Source organism: Podarcis muralis, chromosome W, assembly GCF_964188315.1.
Source record: "Podarcis muralis chromosome W, rPodMur119.hap1.1, whole genome shotgun sequence".
Taxonomy (NCBI): Eukaryota; Metazoa; Chordata; class Lepidosauria; order Squamata; family Lacertidae; genus Podarcis; species Podarcis muralis.
In genome coordinates, this window is record NC_135674.1 from 15318189 (window position 1) to 15339913 (window position 21725).

At 42.7% G+C, this 21725-nt stretch overlaps 1 pseudogene; it reads left to right on the top strand.

Annotated features, from left to right (window-relative positions):
• The first annotated feature begins 17738 nt into the window (after positions 1 to 17738).
• LOC114588654 (cathepsin L2-like) overlaps positions 17739 to 21725 on the top strand; it is a 78321-nt pseudogene continuing 74334 nt past the window's right edge.

Below are 21725 nucleotides of genomic sequence, written 5' to 3' on the forward strand. Positions count from 1 at the left end.
CCGCAATCCGTTAGCCACCATCCATCCTCCAACTGCCTCCAGGCACTCGCACAGAACCTTCACCGCCTTCACTGCTTCCGATTTGAAAGAGAGGTAGAGCTGGGTATCATCCGCATAGTGACGAACACCCAGCCCAAACCCCCTGATGATCTCTCCCAGTGTCTTCATATAGATATTAAAAAGCATGAGGGACAGGACAAAACCCTGGGGCACCCCACAAGTGAGAGCCAAGGGGTCTGAACACTCATCCCCCGCAACCATGTTCTAGAAATGGCCCAGGAAGAAGGAGCGGAACCATTGTATAAGAGTGCCCCCAGCTCCCAGCTCCTCTAGACGGCGCAGAAGGATGTTATGGTCGATGGTGTCAAAGGCCGCTGAGAGATCCAGCAGAACTAGGAAACAGCTTTCACTTTTGTCCCTAGCCCGCCGGAGATCATCAACCAACACGACCAAGGCAATTTCAGTCCCATGGTGAGGCCTGAATCCTGATTGGAAGGGATCCAAATGGTCCGCATCCTCCAGGCGTGCTTGGAGTTGTTCAGCAACCACCCGCTCAATCACCTTGCCCAAGAATGGAAGATTTGAGACTGGGCAATAGTTACAAAGTGCTCCTGTTGCTTCCATAGGTCTGGCACCTTGGCAAATGCCCAAACACTTTCCCTTCAGCCAGGCATTTGATAAATGATAATCTTCACACACTTGAACTCAGTAGGTCTGACATCTGAGGAGATGCACAGAGAAACATTCCTGGCTGAGTTTTGCTTTTACTGGTATAATTTTATTTGTTTATTCATTCATTTCATAAAATTTATATACCGTATGATTGTAAGAAATACTCCAAAGGGGTTTAATATGAAGTTTCTGGATGGGGTAACTGTGAGGTGGATTTGTAGATGGCTGACTGAATGAGCCCAAAGAGGGCTTATAAATGGTTCCTCATCATCCTGGAAAAAAGTGACAAGTGGGCTGATGCAGCATTCTCTCCTGGGTCCGTTGTTGTTCAAAGTCTTTATAAATGACTTGGATGGAGGAATTGATGGGATGCTCATCAAATTTGCAGGTGGCACCAAATTGGGAAGGGTAGCAGAAAACAGAATCGGGATTCAATATGACCTTAAGGCAGGCATAGACAAACTCGGCCCTCCAGATGTTTTGAGACTACAATTCCCATCATCCCTGACAACTGGTCCTGTTAGCTAGGGATGATGGGAGTGGTAGTCCCAAAACAGCTGGAGGGCCGAGTTTGCCTATGCCTGCCTTAAAGCAGTGTTTCCCAACCTTGTGCCTCCAGCTGTTTTTGAACTACAACTCCCATCATCCCTGACTAGCAAGACCAGTGGCAAGGGATGATGGGAATTGTAGTCCAAAAACAGCTGGAGGCACAAGGTTGGGAAACACTGCCTTAAAGGATCAGAGAACTGGGCCCATATTAGCAAAGTGACTTTCAATAGGGACAAACGTCAGATTCTATGCTTAGGCAGGAATAACCAACTGCAAAAATATAGCATGGGGGACACCAGGCTTGCCGGTAGGACATGTGAAAAGGATCTAGGGGTCTTAGTAGACCACACATTTAACATGAGTCAACAGTGAGATGCAGCAGCATGAAAACCCTAATGCTATTCTAGGCTACATCCACAGAAGTCTAGTGTCCAGGTCGAGGGAAGTAATAGTCTATTCTACATTGGTGAGACCACACCTGGAGTCCTGTGTCCAGTTCTGGGCACCACAATTTAAGAAGGATGTTGGCAAGCTGAAAGGTGTGCAGAGGAGGGAGACCAAGATGAAGAAGAAGAAGAAGAGTTTGGATTTGATATCCCGCCTTTCACTCCCTTTAAGGAGTCTCAAAGCGGCTAACATTCTCCTTTCCCTTCCTCCCCCACAACAAACACTCTGTGAGGTGAGTGGGGCTGAGAGACTTCAAAGAAGTGTGACTGGCCCAAGGTCACCCAGCAGCTGCATGTGGAGGAGTGGAGACGCGAACTCGGTTCCCCAGATTACGAGACTACCGCTCTTAACCACTACACCACACTGGCTCTCAATTATCAAGGATCTGGAAACCAAGCCTTATGAGGAACGGTTGAAGGAGCTGCATCTGTTTAGCCTGGAAAAGAGGAGACTGAGAGAAGATCTGATAGACATATTCCTATAATAAATTAAACTTCTGCAACTCAGGCCCTTAATGAGGTTGTGAGGTTGTTGTTTTTTTGGGGGGGGGAGTCAGTCTGGATGATGCCTTGGTCTTTTCCAATTCATTATTATAGATAGTCTATAGATAATTTTTTTACGGCCGGAGACCAGCTTGGGGGTACAATCCCAGAAAGAAAGCAAACATTTAAAACAATGTACAACAATAAATTTAACGTTTATAAATGCAATAAGCGTATAGACACTTAAAACTTTAAGATAAGCTACCACAAAGAGATTTACCCAGAGTCACCCATGGAACCGAGTTTGGGGATTTTCTTAACGAACTAGTTTGGGTTGGGGGATGGCCTGCGCCTACAGATCTGTACACAGAATCTGGCGATCATCCAGGTCGTCTTATGATCTTTGCCTAACAGGAGAAGGTCAAATTTTTGCTTTTCCGGGAGGTCAGCGACCCTCACCAGCAGGGAATCAATGGTCTCACTACGTGCCTCTTCATAAAAGGGACATCTAAAGAACAGGTGCTCTGGGCTTCCTATCTCCCCCAATGAACAGTCGCAAAGTCTCTGAGCATATGGGACTTTTTAAAAGGATTATTCCAGGACCGGTGAGGGCAGAGCTGAGCTTCTGGTGATTCATTATTATGTACCACCCTAGATGACCTTCCTGGTCTCTTCCAACTCTGATTCTCTGATTCTGTGAAAGGAGATTCTAAATGGAAGAACTATCTGATGGCAAGAGCTGTTCGAGAGTGGAACAGACTCTCTCAGAAGGTGCTGGACTCTCTGTCCTTGGAGGTTTCTAAGCAGTGGTTGGGTGGCCATCTGCAAAGGATTCCTTTGCTGTGATTCCTACATTGCAGAGGGTTGACCTTCAGGATCGCTTCTACCTCTGTAAGTCTATGATTCCAGGAAGTGGTGCAATTTTTGTAGCTTGGTATAAAGTTTGGTCATTTATCAACAAGTCATGCATCCACAGTTCTAAGCAGGTGTTGTACACAGACTTCCATTAAGGTGAGAAACTTTTAAGTCTGAATTTCTTAGGAAGCCGCAAAACTGACCTGCAACATGGCCCTTCTAGCAGAGGAAATTTGCAGAAATAAGCTATATTACAGGTCAACATGTGGAATGGACCCCAAGTTTATGATTGTTAACTATTTTTAAAGAAGGGCAATCTGACCTATGTTATAAAGAACTAATTACTTTTCTTTTAGTAGTGACATGCCAACTAGTGACACAGAATTGAAAGATTGGAAAAGGTGTGTATCTCTCGTTGGAAGCAGAATGTATGGTCTGTTGCTGTATCAGAAAAATTAACAAAGATATTGCATACATTTTGCTGAATTATGGCATCATTTTATAAAATACTTCACTGATAATCTTGAAAACCACAGATTTGACTTCTGCAAACTTAACTAGATTGATCCGTCCTGGAGGGGGAAAGAGTTGGGATTTTGTTTTTGTATTTTTTCTCTTTTTTGTAATTGTTATATATTGGAAATTAATAACACTATATTAAAAAATGAAAACATATATTTTTGTTTCCGGCCTGTTCTTCCAGCAACCTGAATTGGATCTGGTTTGCCTATCTGGTCAGAGGTGTAGTATGGGGGGGGGGCTGTGGGGCTGTGGCTCTGGGTGCATTTTTTATGGGGTGCTTAGGTTCACAGCATCAACACCCCAAATAGGTCTTGTTTCTCCCATAGCCGCAGCCTTGGGCCCCAGCAGAAATCAGCTATGGCTCTCTCTCTCTCTCTCTGCCTTCCCAGCCTGCTGCTTCTGCCTCCAGCTTCTAGTACAAATAACTCCTCCCAAATTCTGGCTTTTGTCCTTCTCACTATTTGCAAGTTTAGTTGCGATTCCTGCATTGCAGGTTAGGCTAGGTGACTCTTGGGGTCCCTTCCAACTCTATGATCTGCCATATTGCACAGAAGCCTCTTTCCTTTGATCTCTTAATGGCCCATCAGGGAGGTAAAGGTAAAGGTAAAGGTAAAGGTAAAGGTAAAGGTAAAGGTAAAGGTAAAGGTAAAGGTAAAGGTAAAGGTAAAGGTAAAGGTAAAGGTAAAGGTAAAGGTAAAGGTAAAGGTAAAGGTAAAGGTAAAGGTAAAGGTAAAGGTAAAGGTAGCCCTGACTGTTAAGTCCAGTCACAGACAACTCTGGGGTTGCGGCACTCATCTCGCTTTACTGGCCGAGGGAGCCGGCATTTGTCCGCAGACAGCTTCCGGATCATGTGGTCAGCATGACTAAGCCGCTTCTGGCGACCAAGAGCAGCACACAGAAACGCCGTTTACCTTCCTGCTGGAGGTATTTATCTACTTGCACTTTGACGTGCTTTTGAACTGCTAGGTTGGCAGGAGCAGGGACCGAGCAACAGGAGCTCACCCCGTTGTGGGGATTTGAACTGCCGACCTTCCAATCAGCAAGCCCAGAGGCTCAGTGGTTTACACCACAGCACCACCCACGTCCCTATCAGTGGGGTTTGTATTTTAACACATGCTGGATCCAGGGATTATAGAGGTCTGTCACCTACAAACTCATAACAATAGATTAGATAGATAGATAGATAGATAGATAGATAGATAGATAGATAGATAGATAGATGACAGACAGACAGACAGACAGACAGACAGACAGACAGACAGATGCATGTCACCCCAATCTCTGAACAGTGAGATATTTCAGGGGTCCCTGGTGCTTACCCAGTTTTGGTTTCCTTGGAATGAGGGACAGTGGAGAGCCAGATGCTGCATCAGTTTCACAGCAGTGGGACAGTCCCTCTTCATCTAGTCAGCCTCCGCTGTCACTCAGATCATGAAGAGTCTTGCACGTTGCTGAGCAGCAGGCCAGAGAAGCCCAGAGGGGGTTCGCTCCATCTCACCATAGTTTACATCTGCTTGGGAGGAGTCCAGAGGCAGGGGGCTAGGGGGGCCAGATGCCAGTCCCAGCAACGTCTTCAACTAGGGCTGTTGAGCCTAGGTGAACTCTGCTGTGTTTTCCCTTTTCTGAATAAAAAGCTGACTTCACATTGAGTCTTGTGTCTTTCTTCTGACCTGTGGAGGAACCAGCCTTCCTGACAGCCCCCTGACACAGCCTTGGAATCTAGCAGAAGTCAAGCTTGGCTCTGTCTCTCTAGCTTCTGCCTGCAGCCTGCTTCCAGTTCAGCTCTTACACAACTGCTCCAGCTTTTGTCCTTCTAAGTACCAGTTTCGGGGAGGGGGGGGCAAGGCCCATCTATTTGCCCAGAGGGCACCATCAAAGTGGTCCTTAGGTGGCAACTATGACCGTTAACAAGAACCTTGCCTGGCTAGTTCAACGATGGAAATCTGTTAGATTTTCACTTTGCTGAGGGGACTCGGGCATCATGCCGACTAAATCCTCTCACCAAATTAATATATATATACAGTGGTACCTCGGTTTACAAACTTACGGTAATCCGTTCCGGAAGTCCGTTCTTAAACCGCAACCGTTCTTAAACTGAGGCGCACTTTCCTTAATGAGGCCTCCCGCTGCGGGTGCCCTTCCACCGTTTGGATTCCGTTCTTAGACAAAGGTAAAGTTCTCAAACCGGGACACTATTTCCAGTTTTGCGGAGTTCGTAAACCGAATTGTTCGTAAACAGGACTGTTCTTAAACCGAGGTAACACTGTACACATGACTATTCATGCTGCTGGCATGCAAATCAGCCTGGCAGGTACTGGCTGCAAATTATTGCAAAGATGCTCTGGGGGCCTGACCTGCTCTGCTCCCCTCTCCCCAAGGTCTCTGGTCTGGGCCCTGAAATCCCTGCACCATTGCAGGGCTGGGTGGGGGCACCTCCTGGGCAAGATGGGCTTTCCAAATGCAGATCACCACTCGCCAGTTCTCAATTATTGTCCAGAGGCTTTGGCTTCAAACCTCATCCCTTCAAATACCTGACGATGGGACTTCCGGTCGGATCGCGAGGTGGAAGCAAGCGGGTTTACCCTCCGGAGAGGGAGACCAGCTTCTAGGAGGCAAAAGGGGGTGCTACAAGGGCGCCGTAGCCCCCCAACAATCCCCTGAAAGGAGATTCAGGGGCCAGGATCCCGGCGCTGCCGACGAGCGGTTCCCCCGGTTGCCAGGTATCCTCTTTTTTAGAGGAGAGAAGAGTGACGGGGTAGAAAGGCTGGCAGCGGGACGGCATTGCTAGCCTCCAGAAGCGAAGCCCCGAGCTTGTGCACCGGAGCGATCGGCTCTCCAAAAAAAAAGAAATCGAATTGGAAACTTTTAAACGGACTAAAATATTATTAATTTGGACCTAATTCGATACAGATAAGGTGAAAATAGGAGGTCAGCCTTGTCTGGATTCCCAAGACTACACAGGGACTATTCTCTCTTTTTATTTTATTTTATAAATTTTATTAGTTTTCTTCCAGTTATACATTTTATCCCGAATACAACAAATTATGACTGTTTTGGACTTCCTTCAGCGTCTCTGACAATCATCCATGTTTATACCTTTAATACACATTCCCTTCTTTCGTATTGCCATTGTTCCTCCTTACTCCCATTATTTCTGATAAACAATACTTATTTATTTTTTACAGTGCCTCTTGAAATCCCACTAGCGTTGTATTTACACCACATATGTTTTTCAGATAATCCACAAATTTTCCCCAGTCCTCGATGAACTTTTGGTCTTTAGTATATCTAATTTTCCCAGTTAATTTATCCAGTTAGTCTATCAATTTTGATCTCCATTCTTCTATCGTCGGTATCTCCTCTTGTTTCCACTTCTGGGCCAACAGGATTCTGGCTGCCGTTACAGCATATTGGAAAAGCTTACAGTCCTTTCTTCTTATGTCCTTTCCTACAATACCTAAAAGAAAAGCTTCGGGTTTTTTCACAAAAGTATATCTTAACATTTTTTTCATCTCATTATATATCATTTCCCAAAAGCTTTTCACTTTCTTACATTCCCACCACTGATGAAAGAACGTCCCTTCTTTATCTTTGCATTTCCAACATTTGTTATCAACCTTATACATCTTTGCTAGTTTTACAGGTGTCATGTACCATCTGTAAAACATTTTCATCACATTCTCTTTCAGTGACGTACATGCCGTAAATTTTATATTCTCTTTCCACAATTTTTCCCATTCCTCAAGTTGAATATTGTACCCAAAATCCTTTGCCCACTGTATCATTACCGATTTAACCTCTTCATCTTTCGTATACCATTCCAACAATATCTTATACATTTTTGACAGAGTTTTGTACTCATTATTTATTATGTCTTTTTGGAAAATTGATTCTTTTTCCACATAACCTTTGTCCTTCAAATCTTTTTTAAATATTTCATTTACTTGGAAGTAATGCAGCCAATCATATATATACTCTTTAACTTGTTCATATGGCTTCAATTTCCATTTCCCTCCTTCATTGGTTACCAGTTCACCATATGTACCCCATTTTTCTCTCATATTAGTCTTCTTTACACAGGGACTATTCTCAGAACGGAACGGAACAGTGAGTAAAGACAAACGGGGGTTGTTTTGGCGATAGGATTTCTCTCTCTCGTGGATTTTTATTTCTGACTTTGAACAGGGTCCAAGTAAGGAGTAAAACAGACGGAGGGGAGAGATGAGATAAATGTTTTTTGATTGTGTGGATGGATTAAATGTCAGGAAAGGATCTTTGGACGGTTATTTACTTTCGATTTTAAAAGGAACTACACAACAAGTAAGACTGATTAAAACTCTTGGAACTGTATTCACCCTCTCCACCTTGTATTACCAGAGAGAAGAAGATATAATTTGTTATTTTTCTTTCCTTTCTTTTGTGTTGGAGTCTAAGTATTTAAGGGACATAGTCAAAGTGCTTTTTAAGTGGATTGGATTTACTGGAGACTGCACCCCCACTCTTTTGTTGGGAATCGCCATTTTGATTTCCGGAATAGATGAAAGGTCTCTCCCCTTTATAAGACTGTGGACTGTGGATTTAACTTTCTCCCATTTATAAGACTGCGTATTGTGGACTTAATTTTTCCCCTCTCTCAATTGAACTCTGCTCTTCTTATTTGGTGTATACGGATTATATTTTTGTCTTTCTTCTGCTTTCTCTGAGGGATTTGGTTGAAGTTTTTTAAAGGACTTGGCTTTGGAAAGTTTTACATTTATTTTACATCGGTGGCTTTTTGGAATACAATCATAAATATTGGATGTGGCCATTCAAGTGGCATGAAGGAAGTGAAATAATTTTTGGAAATTTTTGGGACTTTTATTGAACTCAATTTTTGATCTTGTGGCCGGGAACTATTGTTTTAATTTGGCTCCCCCTGGTGGATATCTTTATTGGAGTTATTTTGGAACAGCTTATTAGAATGTCTCACACACAGAAGAAAGGGGAAGGAGGGACATCTGCAGAAAGAAAGGGTTCTAGGCAAGAATCTGAAATTAAAGGAGACTTAATAAAGATGTTTACAGAACTTAAATCAGATTTGAAAGCAGAAATAAGGAAAAGTGAGAAAAATATTGGAACAAAATTGGAACAAATGGATAAAAAAATAGATGTGACTGTAAAAAAAATTGATGAATCAGTTAATGAGATAAAAGGACAGATGAAGGAAATGACAAAAAGGACACAAAATTTGGAAGAAGGGATGAAGAAGACTAAATTAGATCTTAGGGAAATTAAGAAGGAGGAAGAAAAAATTAAAGCAGAGGTGTCAGAGGTGAATAGAGCTCAAGAAGAAATGTGGGACACTATTGCTATGAATGAACTGAGCCAAATAGAAAATAATTTGAGATTTAGATTGGTACCAGAGGTTCAAGGAGAAGAAATAAAGAATTAAAGAATTAAAGAGATTGCCCAATGGTTAGAGATGCAGGAAGAAGATGTTGCAAAGACAATACAAAAGACGTTCAGAATTAAAGTCAGGATAACCAAAGCAAAGAAATTTCCTGGAGATTGCTTAGTTATTTTCAAAGATAGAGAAATAAGAAATCTAATCTTGCAAAAGAATAGAGAAAAAAAGATTAAATATTGATGGAAATTATATAATTATTTTTAAAGACGTCCCACTTCGCTTATTGAAGAAACGCGACCATTACCAACAGCTGGTGCAAATACTGAGGGGGGAAAAATTGAATTCAGGTGGGAATTTCCAGAGGGGCTATCATTTGCTTCTAAAGGAAAAAGACACAGGTTTACAAGACCAGATGAAATGGATAAATTCCTGAGAAGATATAAAGAGTTAGAAAGAGAAGAAGAAGAAGCAGAGGCAATGGGAGCAGGGACGGAAGGTGGAGGATCACAAGAATCTGAAGAAGATAAAGAAGAGAAAGAAGAGGAAGAGGAGAAATAGAATCAAAATTTATTATTAAAATTAATTCGGAATCATGGCGTTGAAATTATGGACTTGGAATGTCAATGGGATGAACGATAGAAAAAAAAGAAATAAAATTCAACAATATTTTTTAAAAAAGAATTTGGACATTATTTGTTTACAGGAGACACATGTGATGAGAAGACACAGAAAAAATTTAATGAACAAAAAATTAGGAAATGAATTCATTTCATCTGACAAAAGCAAAAAGAGAGGGGTGGTATTATATACTAAAAATAAATTAGAGGCTCAACAGATTTTTAAAGATGAAGAAGGTAGAATAGTGGCAGTACAAGTCAAATGGCAAGGTGAAAAATTAATAATAGTCGGAGTATATGCACCCAATGAGAACAAAATGGACTTTTTCAAAGAATTGGAAGATAAATTATTTGAATATTTGGATCAAAAGATAATAATAATGGGAGATATGAATGCAGTAGTGTCAATGGAAATGGACAGATTAAGAGTAACAGGAAAAACAAAGGAAGGGAAGTTACCAAAAACATTTTTCTCAATGGTAGAGAACTGCAATTTAATTGACATTTGGAAACTAAGGCACCCATTAGAAAAACAATTCACCTTCCATTCAGAGGCAAATCAATCAATGTCCAGAATTGATCAGATATGGTTATCTAATGAATTAACACCAAGAATATCAAAGATTGAAATCCAACCTAAGGTACTTTCGGACCATAATGCGATTAAATGTATATTAAAAGGATTTGAGGAAAAATCTTTCCGGTGGAGAATAAATGAAAATCTTTTTGATGACCAGGAAATAGTAGAAAATGCACAAAAGTGTTTGAAGGATGTCAGGGAACTGCCATCAGTGCCGGAGGGAGAGAGCAAAAGCCAGAGGGTTTCCAGAGAGCGTCCAGGGATTGGGAGAAGCAGCCCATCTTCTGGGGAAGAGAATCAGTGTAGCACCAGTGGAGAAGGGGGGCAGATGGGGGAAGCGGCGAGACGGTCTCATGACTCCTTGCCTGGGAGCAGCAGGGAGAGTAGGGGTCCTCCGTTGCCCACGCCCTCCTTGCGCAGAAGGCTTTCGCGCAGAGAGAGTAGGAGGAGACTAGGCGTCAAAGAGCTTCTTTGCTGGAAGAAGTTTAAGAAATGCCCACTGACGGATTCTGCCAGCGATTGAGTCAGCCACAGGTGAGTGGCTGTCCGGACAGAAAAGGTTCACTTTGGCAACCCACCCAGGTGTTTGCACCCAGCCGGGGAGATAGACACCTGCTTACGCACGAGCAACCCCTAGAACCATTACAGCAATCCGTCAGTCCCTGACATTGCTTGTGCGCAGCCCCGGGGAGGCAGCACGATGAGCCAAACAGGGCCAGCTGGAGAGACAGAGCAAGAAGCCATGGTGCGAGGTCTGGTCGAGAGGAACCGAGACCTGGAGGCACATGTCGCTACCCTGTCAGCGCGGCTGGAGGAGAGGCGGGCTCAGGATGCACAGGTCAGAGCCACCCCGATAGGGAGGAAGGTCCCGGGGCTGGTAAATAAGTTTGGAGGAAAGCCCCAAGACTACAATGCTTTCCGAATGGAAATTCAATACGCTTTGGAGTTGCAGAAAAAAGACTTTGCTGATGACGGGGAGAGGGTGGCTTACATTGTTGGACATCTGCAGGATGGGGTGCGCGAATGGATCAGGCCCTGGATGGCAACGGGGAATGATGCATTGAAAGATCTTAAGAAATTCTATCAGGCAATGGACGCGATGTTCTCCAGCAAGATTGAGCAAAGCGTGACACGGAGGGAGCTGATGGGGTGCAAGCAGGGGAGCCTGTCCGTCAGAAACTACTGGTCGCGTTTTGCGATGTTAGTGCACAAGCTCAGGTGGGATCTGGACTCTGAACCAGTACAAATGCTGTTTGAGGCAGGTTTGGACCCCGAAGTGAAAGACGAGTTGTCCAGAGCATCCCGCCCGCGGTCGATGGAAGAACTCACAAAGACTGTGCTTGCGATCGGTGTACGCCAGGAAGCGCGGGCTCAGGAAAAGCGGGAGATAAGGGCGGAACGTTTCCATGGCAACCGCATTCCTGAGATGCCGAGGGAGCCTTCCCAGGCGGCAGAGCCGATGGAAATTGACGGAGCGCACGTGCGCGAAGTTTAAAACGCTAGTGAAGGCCGGAAAAGGGAGGGGAAGGAGTGGAAAACTACCAAGAAGTGTTTCCTCTGCCAGCGGCCAGGACATTTTGCAAAGGTCTGTCCTCAACGAAAGGCCTGGCAAGGCATGATGGGGGCTGCTGGCCACGACGAGAAGGGGGAGGAAGGGCCAGTGCAGGGAAACGAGAAAGCCTGGCTGCCAACCAGCAGGGGCAGCAGCCAGGCCAGCGACCAATAGAAGTGCCCCAGCCTGACCCTCCCAAGGCAGCTATAGCCATTGAAGTGGTGCTAGAACTCCCAAATGGGCACCCAGTTAAGGTGGATGGGCTGCTGGATTCTGGCAGCCCCTCTAATTTCTTCAGCAGAGACTTCGCTCTGGATAACCAGCTCCACCTGTTGCCACTCGATTTTCCCTCACAGGTGACCACCATTGATGGCAGGGAACTACTGGGAGGGGAAGTGACACCACCAATGCGGATGAGTGTTTCCAGGCACACGGAAACCATAGCCTTTCACATAGCCATGCTGGCAGGACCCCCAATAATACTGGGAATGAGCTGGCTGGCAATACACGACCCAGTGGTGTCATGGCATCAGCGGTCGCTCACCTTTGGGTCAGCTTACTGCTTAGAACACTGTCTGGGAGGGAAGGAACCAAGAATGACTGTGGCTAGGGTGGCTGGGTTGGCCCTGGAGGAAAAAGGGCAGGTGCCACCACAATATGCAGATCTGAAGGAGGTCTTCAGCGAGAGGGAGGCAGACAGACTGCCCCCCCACAGGCCATTTGACTGCCAAATCAACCTGCTTCCAGGGGCTCAATTACCGGTGGGTAAACTGTATGCCATGTCCGACCGTGAGATGCAGGAGTTGAGGCAGTTTATTGACAAGAACCTGGAGAGAGGTTTCATAAGGGAATCGAAGGCGGTGGGGGGCAGTCCAGTGTTCTTTGTGGACAAAAAAGAGACTAATCAGCCCAGATTAGTCGTGGATTACAGGGCCCTAAACCTGGTGTCAGAACCCGTGACTTTCCGAATGCCCAGGACTGACGATACTTTGAGACGTGTGAGGCAGGGGAAGATTTTTACCAAGCTGGACCTCAGGGGGGCATACAATCTGATTAGGATAAGGGAGGGGGACGAATGGAAAACGACCATGTTCACCCACCTGGGGGCTTTTGAGTATTTAGTTATGCCATTTGGATTACAATCGGGGTCCGCCTGCTTTCAAGCCTTCATGCACCATGTGTTGGGGTCCCTGCTGTACAAGAATTGCATAGCCTTTTTGGATGACGTCTTAATCTATTCAGAGAATGAAACGCAACGCGTCAGAGACGTCAGGGAGGTGCTGCAGAGATTGAAGAAGCATCAGTTGTGGGTTAAGCTGGAAAAATGCCAATTCCACGCCAGGGAGGTCGAGTTCCTGGGGTACAGGTTGTCAGACAAAGGACTGGCCATGGATCCAGGCAAGGTGAAGGCAGTGCTGGAATGGAAGGCCCCCCAAAACAGAAAGGATGTGCAGAGGTTCCTAGGCTTCAGCAAATTCTACAGGAAGTTCATAAAGAACTTCGCTCACTTGACAGCACCCATAACGGATTGTCTTAGTAGCAAAAAGAAGTTCGCATGGACAGAGGATGCCCAGCAATCCTTTGAAAACCTGAAGAAGGCGTTCGCCTCGGAAGAGCAGCTCCTGCACGTGGATCCGGAGAAGCCCATGAGACTGGAGGTGGACGCGTCCGACCACACGATTGGAGCGGTACTTTTGCAACCCGGGTCCAAAGAGAACTGGAGACCGTGTGCCTTTTTCTCTAGGAAGCTGAGCAAGTTGGAGCAAAACTACACGGTGTATGACCGAGAACTGCTTGCTATCTATGTGGCATTTCGGCAATGGAGACATCTTTTGATAGGGGCGCGGCACAAGATCCAGGTCCAAACTGACCACAAAAACTTGGAATACTGGCGGACCGCGCGAGTGCTCAACCAGAGACAGATCAGATGGTCCCAGGAGTTCGCCAAGTTTTTCTTCGAGATACAATACGTGCCGGGAGGGGAAAACGTGAGGGCAGATGCACTCTCCAGGAAACCGGAGTACATGGAAGGGGAGGGGCCACCGGAGACCAGGCACGTGTTCCCTGAGAACCTGTGGGTGTGTGGGGGAGCGTTGGTAGGGAAACGAGAACTAGCAGGGCTCACCAGAGATGATGAGTTTGCTCAGACAAAAATCAGGGAGCTCAGGGACGGAAAGGAAGGCAATGGGGGGTTTGAGGAAAAGGAAGGGCTACTGTACTACAAGGGGGTGCTGTATGTACCAGGAGAGACTTTGAGGGGGAAGGTACTTAGACAGCTCCATGACAACCCAACAGCTGGGCACTTTGGACAGCACAAGACCATGCTACTTGTCACCAGGCAGTTCTCGTGGCCAAAGGTGAGGGAAGACGTACGAGAATATGTACAAGGGTGCGACCAATGCCAGAGGGCAAAGGGGGAAAGAACTGCCCCAGCAGGGCTACTGGAACCCTTACCTACACTGGAAAGGCCCTGGGAGGTGGTGTCCATTGATTTTATGACAGATCTGCCCAAGTCAAGGGGAAAGACAGCGGTCATGGTAGTGGTAGATCTACTGACTAAAATGTGCCATTTCGTAGCTTGCTCGCATGCAGTGTCGACAGAGGAGACAGCCAGGCTGTTCGTGGACCACATTTTTAGACTGCTTACGCACGAGCAACCCCTAGAACCATTACAAAGGATTATTTTATTAACAACATGAACCAAGGAACAAAAATGAGTACAGTCTGGGATGCTGGAAAGGCAGTAATGAGAGGTTTCTTTATCCAACAAAATACAATTAAAAATAAATTTAGAGATAAAGGGAAAAAAGAAATCTTAAAACAAATAATGGAGAATGAGAAAAAGCTAACTACCAGACCCCAGGATAAGAAATTGAAATTGAACTTCAAAACATTACAATCGCAATTTTCTATGATAATAAGTAAGGAAGTAGAATGGCACATCAAAAAAATGAAGCAGAGGAACTTTGAGTATGCAAATAAATCAGGAAAACTTCTGGCCTGGCAGATTAAAAAGAGGAAAGAGCAAAATACTATACAAAAAATTATAGTAGAAGTTCAAGAGTTTGAAGATCCGAAAGGAATTAGAAAAGGATTTGTGGATTTCTATAGACAATTGTATAAAAGAAAAGAAAAAGTAAATAAGAAAAAAATTGAAGATTTTTTAAAAGAAACAGGGGTGCAGAAAATTCCGACGGAAAAAAAGAATAAATTAAACGAGATGATTGAGATAGAGGAAATAAATTGTGCAATTAAAGAATTGAAAAGTGGAAAAACACCAGGACCGGATGGCTTTAGCACGAGATTTTATAAAGAAATGAAGAACACCCTACTTGCACCATTGAAAGAAGTAATGAACAACATACTAATAAGAAAGGAAATACCAGAAACGTCGAAGGAAGCTTATATAACTTTTATTCCTAAACAAGATTCCGATTTGTCCCAAGTTAAAAATTATAGGCCTATTTCGCTTTTAAACAATGATTATAAACTATTTGCAAGTATACTAGCAAATAGAATGAAAAAGGTTTTAAAAGAATTAATACATAAGGATCAAGCAGGGTTTCTTCCAGGCAGACAGATGAAAGATAACATAAGAAACATAATCAATATAATTGAATATCTGACTGCCAGGAGTGATAAACAAGCAATGTTAATATTTGTGGATGCGGAAAAGGCTTTTGATAATATTTCATGGGAATTTATGTTAAAGAATCTAGAAATGATGGACATGGGACAAACGTTTTTAAATGGTATTAAGGCAATATATATGGAGCAAAGAGCAAAATTAATAGTTAACAATGTGACAACTGAAAATATTGCAATAACGAAAGGTACAAGACAGGGGTGTCCTCTTTCACCATTGTTATTCATCGTGGTGCTGGAGGTTTTACTTAAGACAATAAGAAATAATGAACAAATAAAAGGTGTGTCAGTGGGATGTAAGGAATATAAAGTCAAGGCTTTTGCCGATGACTTAGTTATTACTGTGGAGGATCCCATAAATTCAGTAATAGAAGTGTTGAAAGAGATACCATATTTTTTGCACCATAACACTCACTTTTTTCCTCCTAGAAAGTAAGGGGAAATGTCTGTGCGTGTTATGGAGGGAATGCCTACGGGTGGCATGCCTACGGATTTTCCTCCTCTAAAAACTATGTGTGTGTTATGGTTGGGTGCGTGTTATAGAGTGAAAAATACGGTAGATCAGTTTGGTCAAGTGGCAGGATTCAAACTGAATAAGAAAAAAACCAAAATAATTGTCAAAAATATGGACCAAGAAATAATGGATAAAATGCAGCAACAAGTAGAGATGGAAGTAGTTAAAAAAGTGAAATATTTAGGAGTGTGTTTGACCCCCAAGAGTATTGATTTATTTCAGAATAATTAGACCCTAATTTGGAACAAGATTAAAAGAGACCTTGAGGTGTGAGGAAGAATGAAACTGTCATTTTGGGGAAGAATTGCAAAAATTAAGATTAATGTGCTACCGAAATTACTATTTCTGTTTCAAACAATTCCAATAATCAAAGGGGCAGCAATTTTTAAAGAATGGCAAAGAGTAATTTCAAGGTATATCTGGCGGGGTAAGAAGCCGAGAATAAAGTTTAAGTTATTGACAGATGCAAAAGAAAGAGGAGGCTGCGCCCTGCCAGACTTGAAATTATATTATGAAGCGTCATGCCTCTGTTGGTTGAAGGAATGGATGAAATTAGAAAATACAGAATTGTTAGATTTGGAAGGTTTTGATAATAGATTTGGGTGGCATGCATATTTGTGGTATGACAAGAAACGTGTACATAAAGGTTTTGAAAACCATGTAATACGAAGGTCTCTTATAGAAGTCTGGGAGAGGTATAAAAATTTATTGGAGTCAAAAACTCCATATTGGTTATCCCCATTGGAGGCAATGAGTGTAAAGAAAATTAATATGGGGGGGGGGATGGGCAACATATGAGAAGTTAATTGAAAGAGAAGGAAGTAAATGGAAAATAAGACCATATGAAGAGGTTAAAGAATATGTTAATGACTGGCTGCATTGTTTTCAAATTAATGAAATGTTTAAGAAAGATATGCTACAAAGAGGTTTTGCTGATAAAGAGTCTAAATTTCAGAAAGAAATATTGAATAATGAATTCAAAAGTTTAGCAAGAATGTATAAATTATTGTTGGAATGGTATACAAAGGATGAAGAGGTGAAATCGGTTATGATTGACTGGGCCAAAGATTTTGGATATAATATACAAATAGATGATTGGTTAAAATTGTGGAAAGATGGAATAAGATTTACGGCGTGCACTGCTATCAAAGAAAATGTAATGAAGATGATGTATCGATGGTATATGACACGTGTAAAACTGGCAAAGATGTATAAGATAAGTAATAAATGTTGGAAATGTAGAGAAAAGGAAGGAACGTTTTACCATATGTGGTGGGACTGTAAAAAAGTTAAAAACTTTTGGGAAATGATTTATAATGAATTGAAGAAAGTATTGAAATATACATTTGTAAAGAAACCAGAAGCATTCTTACTAGGAATAATAGGTAATGAGATAGATAAGAAAGGTAGGAAGATATTTTTATATGCAGTGTCAGCAGCAAGAACTTTGATGGCCCAGAAGTGGAAACAAGAAGAGTTACCTACGATTGAAGAATGGAGAATGAAAATGATGGATTATGCGGAACTCGATAGACTAACAGGAAGGATCCGGAACCAACGTGATCAAAAATTTACAGAAGATTGGATGAAATTTACTGAATATATGCAAAAATTAAGTGATAATCAGATAACATTTGTAAGTTTTAAGGAAGCTCTGTGAAGAGAAAAGGTAGGAATATTGTTAGATTGTAAAAAATTAATTAATAATATGGTGAATTTAAATTTAAGAAATGTGGAGAAAGTAAGTACTAGGAAGGTTTTTCAGGAGGGAGGAGGGAAGTCAATAAGGAGGAATTTGGATGTAAAAAAAGATGTTTTGGATGTATAATTTGTTATGGAAAAAGAATAAAAAAATATACTAAAAAAAACCAAATACCTGACGATGGTGCTGTTTGCCCATCTCTTCCAGACAAAGGCATGTCTGCAGTTTCAACAGTCCCTCTGATCTTGCTGGTGCTCCTGGGAACATCTGCCAGTGTACTGGATTGGTCCCTGGAAGGAGAATGGAAAGGATGGAAGGAAGTTCACGCCAAGCAATACCTCAAGGTGCGTTTGCCATGACAAGATGTCAATTTCCCCAAAGTACTAGCACTGTTGATTATTGCAGAGAGAAATTTCCCTTGGGAAATTCAACTTTTCTTCAAGGGACCTAAAGGCAAAGACACTCTGTGCACATGCAAAGTGCCTGGTTCCTTATAAAAACGTATTTGCTTTGTTGGATTAGACAAAGGTTCCCTCTAATTCAGCATTGCGTTCTAGCGAGGGAAGTTTTCTTGGACATATGGGCCACAGCCCTTCTGTGCCCCCAGCAGCTGGTATTCAGAGGTAGACTGCTCCTGGGCATGGAGATTCTTATAATGACCAGCTGAAAAAGGAACATTTCAGAGGCAGGCAGCACCAAATGGGCTCCTTTGGAGGAAGGTGAGAGGTATAAATAAATATAATGGTGGTGGCCTTTTAGTAGAATAACAATAATAGCATTATTTTTTCCCCTTGCTTTTTATTTTTGTCCTAAATTTATTTGCCTTCTCACATGAGATAAAGAAGAAAATACAGTTATAAAAGGGGGAACCAGTGAAATTTATAAAATATTAGTAGAAATGGAGGATCAAAAAGATCAATTAAGGAGTTCATTTTACATAAATATTTACTAGATAAATGAACTGGAATTCCTCTCAAAATGTCCTGGGAATAATGTCCTGAGAGTGCGTTTCTTTTTGTTTTCTAATGTATTTCTTGTCGGGAGCTCCGTTCGAACGAGCCTTTGAAACCGCCTCTGACAAACAATTAATGACCTCGAGCCTTTGATAAGGCTCCAAGCACATTCTTCAATCAGCAGAGTTCCCGGCAGGGAAGGATGAGATCGTATGAGCTACATTTTTAAAGAGTTTTATTTCTAAACTACGCAGAACAGAAAAGACATCCTCTCTCTATGAAAGCAAAGAGCAACTGAACAAAGGAACAAAGGAAACAGGAAACCACTAACGTCACATCCTGTCTCCCGTCCCGTGAGACTGCCAACAGTCTGGAAGCCCTGGAATGTAAACACAGTCCTGTGACTCCAAGCAGCTGCACAGTGAGAAACAGAAACTAACATCCTCCCCCTTTCTGTGAACACCACTGGGCAGCGTGTCAGTACAATCTCAGTACAAACCCAATTTCTGTACATAGGTACAGTGTTGATCCTTCGGAACAACCTTGGACAAGAAATCAGCAGGAATTTCTTTACCTGGCATGTAGGACACCGTTACGAGTCCTTTCTGCACACATTCTCTAGCATGTTGCAGCTTCAATTGCAAGTGCTTCGTGCTTTGCTTACAACCTTCAGATGTCAGCAAAGCCAAACATACTTTGTTGTCCTGATAAACCTGGATTGGACATTTGACAGGAATTCTCATGTCTTTGCACAACTGTAACAACCATTCACAATCCTTAAGTGAATAAGACAGTGCATTCAGTTCAGCTTCACAAGTACTTCAGCTAACTGTTGTTTGCTTCTTGCACGACCAATCAAATAGACCCTGATTGTACATGTAGCAAACTCCAGACGTGCTTTTCCTGTCTGTAGTGTCACTTCAAAAACTCGCACCAGCAAATATCTCAAGACCTCCAGACTTCTGATTGTGAAATCTCAGTCTGTAATGCATAGTGCCTTTCAAATAGCGCGCTATGCGTTTCAGAGCTTTCCAATCCTTAACCGTAGGATTGTTGACTTGTCTGCTTAGCAAATTACAGATAACAGCAATGTCAGGTCTTGAACATCTGGCAATGAAGTTTAGTTTGCCTAGCACACTTCTGTACAGTGTAGTGTCAGAAAATGCTCCTTCAGTGTCATCTAGCTGATAACCTGTTGTCATCGGTGTGTCTACAGGGTTGGCATCCATCAGGTTTAGTTTGCTTAACACATCAGCAATTTTCTGTGACTGGTGTACTAGAATATTACCATCTTGGTCTCTCTTTATTTCCAGAGATAGGTAGTTGGTTACCTCACCAAGATCTTTCATGTCAAAGTACTCCTTCAGTTGAGCTAGGGCACTATTGTACATTTTGACATCCTTCCAAAAGAAAAGAATATCATCAACATAAAACAAGCAATACAGCTTATTTTGCCCTTCCTCTTTGACAACTACATAAGGATCAGCTTTACCTTGCTGAAAACCTAGAGAAAATAGCACTTCAGTGAGTTTAGAGTGCCAGCATCGTGCACTTTGTTTGAGACCATAAAGGGACTTCTTCAGAGAACAAACAAATCCCTGTTTTACCTGTATGCCATCAGGTGGAAGCATATAAAGTAATTCACCTAAGGTTCCGTACAAAAATGCTGTATTCACATCGTGATGAGAAACGTGTAGATTCTCTTCTGCAGCAAATTTGAGCATAAGCCTAATGCTCTCATACCTCACGGTGGGTGAGTAGGTCTCGTGATAGTCTTCTCCTGGTACCTGTGAAAAACCTCTGGCTACCAATCTGGCTTTGTGTCTGACTATCTTGCCATTTTGATCTGTTTTTGCTTTGAATACCCATTTGCTGCTAACCAGCCTCATTCCTGGGACTACTGGAACTAGCTCCCATGTTTTGTTCCTCTCTAAGGAATCAAGCTCAGCCTTCATGGCATTTAACCATGGCTCAGCATCCTTCGAGTCCAAAGCCTGGATCTCTTGGAAACTTGAAGGTTCAAATACCTTCTTGGAGCTATTAACAGCAGTTACAGCTTTTGCTGCTTTAGCAAATTCATCAGCAAATCTCTTTGGAGGTCTGCCTTTTGTGGCTCTTTCAGACCTGCGAAACAGACGTAGGTCTTCAACACTCTCCTCTTCTTTCTTAGGAGAAAAGTGGCCTATAGTGAACAGTGGTTCCTCCAATTCTCGATCAGAGCCTTCAGAGGGTCACATAGAGGCCTTAGCACTCTTGAAATCCTCTGAACCATCTGTTTCAGTTTCAGATTCAGAATCAGAACCTTCATCAGTGGGTGTGGAGTTTTGCTGCTGTTTATCCTCAGATTCTTCACTGTCATCAGGATAACATTGAAAAATTCCCACATTCTCCCCCCACTTGGCATTATACTCAACACTTCTAGTGAGCCTAATTGTCTTAGAGTCAGTCATAATTACTCTGTAATAACCTTTCTGATACCCTAGAAAGATACCATGCAAACCACGTTTGCCTAACTTGGAGCTTTGTGGTGTGTGAACCCACATGACAGAACCAAAAATTCTCATGTGCTTGATGAATGGTTTCTTGCCAAACATCTTTTCATAGGGGGTACAACCAATCGGTGATGATAATCTGCGATTATAAGTGTAAACAAAACAGATGAGCGATTCTGCCCAATAACTCTCTGGAAGATTGGCATCATGCAGCAAGGTTTTCAAGCCTTGAAGCAATGTTTGGCTTGCCCTTTCACAAAGTCCATTCATCCAAGGAGACCATGGACTTGAAAGGTCATGTTGAATTCCTTTCTCAGTCAGAAAAGCTTCAAACTGCTGAGAAGTGAATTCTCCCCGTCGATCTGTAAACAAACATTTCACCTGTTTGTCATGCACATTTTTCAACCAAGCACAGAATTCCTTGAACCTAGGAAACACTTCTGATTTCTGCTTGAGATTGAACACATGAATATACCTGGAAAATAAATCAATGAGGACCATGAAGTACCTGGCTCCACCCAAAGAGGGTGTTAGAGGACCAACGAGATCAGCATGCACTACCTGGTTTGGTTCTGTAGCTTGTCTACTAGACACCTTACCTTTTGCAGCCATTTTGACCTTGTTTGCTGCGCATGCCTTACACTTCATGTGGTACCTGCAGGGTTCTTTTTTTTTTTTTTTTTTTAAAAAAGATTTTTATTAAGGTTTTCAAAATATTACAAAAAGAAAAAAGAAAAAAAAATACAAAGTAAAAACA